Source organism: Macrotis lagotis, chromosome 1 (genome assembly GCF_037893015.1).
Source record: "Macrotis lagotis isolate mMagLag1 chromosome 1, bilby.v1.9.chrom.fasta, whole genome shotgun sequence".
NCBI lineage: Eukaryota > Metazoa > Chordata > Mammalia > Peramelemorphia > Peramelidae > Macrotis > Macrotis lagotis.
The window spans coordinates 343673815-343678299 of NC_133658.1; positions in this window are offsets into that span (position 1 = coordinate 343673815).

The window sequence follows — 4485 nt, forward strand, 5'->3', positions numbered from 1 at the left end:
CTAAGGAAGAATGACTTGCTCAAGATCTCACATCAAGTTAGTGACCCAGCCTAGACTAGAACTCAAGCCAACTCCCAGGTCAAAATTATTGCTCTTCTATACTGATTCTTATAGAATCCTTTAAAAAAAAAGTAAATAAAAAAAACTTTCCTAAAAGGAAAGATTCACAGAGTAGGGGAGGTGGGGATTACATACATGTATATGCAAAGTAAAATAAAAACAAGACAAAAGATGGATTGTATTGAAGAGGGATCCCCACCTCCCTCTCAGTCACTAGTGGAGGAAGAAAATCTCAAAAAGTAGTAAGACCACTGATCTAACAGAAGGCTTGGGACAGATCACAACCATCTCTCAGCCTTGATTTCCTCATCTGTAGATTAGGGACAATAATGTGGCAGTACCAAAAGCAGAAAATTGTTGTGAGGAAAGTGCTTGGAAATTTTCAAGTTCTGTAGCAAAAGGAAATGTTATTATTATCAGCCTTATTTAATGATGGGAACTCATTCAAATCAGGATAGGCCAAGGAACAGAGATCAGGACAAGTTCAAGACCCAGCTCTTCCTGAAGACAAAGGGCATCTGTGTGAATATGTGTACACTTGGCAGGAAGGGGGTTGTGGAGACCAATCTGTGTCCAGGTCTGACAAGGCTGAGGAGAGGGTTCTATGTATCTATGAGAGGACAGCTCCAATTTGTTCAGATACCAGGGAGGTACTGCCTTAACAAGGTGTGTGTCCTCTGCTGCCATGGCCCAGGACCCCTGGGCTGTCGTTCTCTTCCCTCTTCTCTCCTCCACCCACCAACCTCATTTCTCTTCCCTGGCCTAGCTTCTTCTGAGACTGCAGGAAAAAGGGGTGAGATTAGGAAAACACTCCCCCAACCCCACCTTCAGTGTCACTTACTAAATAGACACACACAAACCTAGAGTCATAAGGTCTTGAAACCAAGAGGGGCCTCCCAGAGTTCCCCATGGGGAAAGCATTACCTCCCAAGGCAGCCCATTCTACCCTGGGACCCCTCAAATTGGTTCAAAGTTTTTCCCAAGCCAGAACTGGAATGTTTTTCTCCTGTCAATTCTCCTCATCAGTCCTAGCTCTGCCTTCTGAGGACCAAGCAGAACACACTAATCCCTCAGCCCCTACAAGGCCTTCAAATATTTGAAAGCAGACTGTCCCCCAGACCCAAATGGCCTCAGTCTTGTCTTCTCTTGGCGGAAGGGCTTCGGTCCAGATGCTCAGGAAGCCTGTTCTCCAGACCTCTCTCCGTCGTGGCCACCCTCCTCTACTCATGCTCTCCACTTCTCAGAGCCCCTCCTAAAACAGGTGCCCTACAGTGGATGGAGGCTTGATCAAAGCATGTGGGGGAGGGGAAGGGGGGCTACTCCCATCCCCATTTCAGACATTCTTATCTACTCAGCCGAACAGAAATCTGTATATGCTGAGGCACACATAGCTCCAGCCAGAGGGATAGGTGGGAAGATATGCACACATACATCTTTGTAAGCTAGTCCACAGACATCCCTGGCACCAGCAGTCAGCATTCCTTCCTTCCCCCCAGCCCCTGGAAAAGCACACACAACACAAACACACACACACACACACACACACGGACACACACACACACACACACACATATATATATATATATATATATATATATATATATATATATATATATACACACAGACTACATATCACACAGTTGAGCCGACACACAGGAAGCTACCTTTATCAGGATTCCCCTCCCCCAATCCCTTGCTGGAAAAGGGGGAACTGGGCCTCCTTTAGTACTGTTCCCTTACAAAGGGGGGGTGATGTCCCTCAGCTTTGTCATGCTAAGGGCTACTGGAGAGCCAGACCCAAAAGCCACATCTGCATGAGAAGGAGTCTCCACATCTGAGCTTGACTCCCTCCTCCTCCCCCAGCCCCTTCCTTTCCTCTCTTCCCTGGGATTAACTGTTACTGGGGGATTCCCAGAGCCGATCCAGAGGTCCCCAGGCTCCCCTCCCCCTCCCAAATGCCAGCGTAGACGGTTATAGTCATGGTTGTCAGAATCATAGAACATGGGAGGCTGCGTATGGCAAGAAGAGTGACCGGCCCAGAATAACATGGGAAATCAGTGACTCTCGCATCTCCCAAATCCTTTCCACGACCTCTTGGCACCTTCCCAGTTAATGGCAGAGCTGGAATCAGGACACATATCTCCTGTCTCCCAGGCTCTCTGGAAAACATGCAGCTGGAGGGGGAGGATGGTTCAGGGTAGCCCAGCCCCATTGCTGGAGATATGGCACCTCCAAACCTATTAAGTATGTCAAATGTGTTAGAAACTATGCTTTGAGTAACAGGAGAGACTTTAGAGCTATTTCTTCCTCTGCAAAATGTGGTGGGATGGGACCCTAAGGTCTTTTCTAGCTCCACCATTCCATCTTGTCCTCAGTTCTGAGTTCCCTGTGGACTCTGACACTCCTCCACGTCCCAAGATTCTTTCCAGCCCCCAAATTCTAGATTCCTAGATGCCTATCACATCTGCTATTCTGAGTTCTAGGTACTCCCAGGAACGAGGTTGGAGGAAGAGACTGGAAACTGTCAAAAAAAAAAAAAAAGGATCAGTTGAAGGAAATGAAGCTGTTTAGCCTGGGGTAGAGAAGACTTCAGGAGCTGTCTTCAAATCTTTAAAAAACCATCCTGTGGAAGAGGGATTACATTTGTTCAGTTTAGCCCCAGAGGGCAGAGCGAGGATCTGCCTGGGGAGGCTCTGAGGAGTAGACTTGAGCTCCCTTCACTCCAGCGGGGCTTCCCCAAAGTGGAATGGACTGCCCCGGAAGACTGGGACACTGAGTCCTGATCAGATCTGAAGAGCTCAAGAAAGCCAGCAAGAGGATCTGACACATTCTGATCAAGTAATACATGCTTATTCCTTCTGAGGTTTCTTCTGTGTGACCTTGGGCAAGTCATTTAACCCTGATTGCTTCACATCCGGGCTGTCTCCAGTCTTCCTGATTCTTATCTGTCCTTGGCCCCAGAGAAAGCTGAACTAGTGACTCAGCACAGCACACCCCGCCACACTAAGATCCAATTCACCTGCTTATTATCATGGCATCACTTCCCTGATGTCCTGATCTTCAAACATCATTATCTGATTCTAAAGTTTGTTGATTCTATGGCCATTTAACCCCTATCCACCACTGTGGAGGACGGCAGAGAAGGCCAAGCTCCCTGGCTAAGGGAACTCTCTGCGGTAGCCTGAGAGACAGAGAAATCTAGATAGGGGGCAATGTGAGATTCAGACAATGGGCCAGCAGAGGACAGCAGAAGGGGAGGGGGCCAGGTTAGCCAGGGAAAACTCCCTTCAGGAGGAATACCTGATTATAAGACTGAAGGAGCCTAAGGAATCTATGATCTATGAGCCACGATTTGACAGTCATAAGCAAAGGTATGCAGGTAAATTTTAACAATAGGCTTCCAAAAAAAAAAAGCAAGACTTTAAAATTTAACATGAATTAAGATTTTCTCTTTCACTTTCTTAGACCTAGTTAATCAACAAAGCAATAAATCAAGCCCTGATTTGTATTGTTTGCAGATTTCCAAGGTGTCAAAAATCCCCTGTGGAGATGGTTCCTATCAGCCCCAGGCATAAGGAGTAGGAAGAGCTGGTTAGATTGTACCCTGGACAGCATACTAGCCCTGGAGTAAGGAAGATCCGAGTTCAAATCCAACCTCAGACACTTAATATGTGTGTGACACGGAACAAGTTGCTTAACTTGTTTGCCTCAGTTTTATCATCTATAAAATAAGGAGAATAGCACCTTCTTCCCAGATTCCTCATGAGCACCAATGAGATAACTAGAAAGTGCTTACTACAGTTCTGGCTCTCAAAAGTTAGCTCTTATCACCCTCAAGTAAGACATTATAGGCCCTAGTCTGAGAAATAAGCAGTAAAAGCAGCAGTTCCATGTTAGAAATCAAAGGCCAAGGCTTATAGGTAGAGCAGTCTGATTTTACAGATGAGAAAACTGAAGTCGTGTATTTGTGGCTGCTTCTCTGTGGATCCTTCTATTTGTTTCTGTATCTGTCCCTCACATGATTTTTTCTCTCTTCCTCTGCCTGGTTTTTCCCTCCCTCTGACTCTTCCTCCTAGCCTTCCCTCTGTCTCTCTGTATTCTCTCTTTCTCTCTCTCTCTCTCTCTCTCTCTCTCTCTCTCTCTGGTCTCTCTGCTCTCTCTCTCTGGTCTCTGTTCTCTTTCTGTATCTGTGTCTCTGACTCTCTGTCTGACTCTGTCTCTGTCTCTGTCTCTGTCTGTCTGTCTGTCTGTCTCTCTGTGTGTGTGTGTGTGTGTGTGTGTGTGTGTGTGTGTGTGTGTGTGTGTGTCTGTATCTCTAGCTTTGTTTCTTGTCTTCCCCGCTTTTCTCTACTTCCCTGCCTCCCAAGCCCAAGAGTAGTCAAGCCTCCTGGCCGCTATTCCCCCAGATCCCAGGGCCCTAGAGTT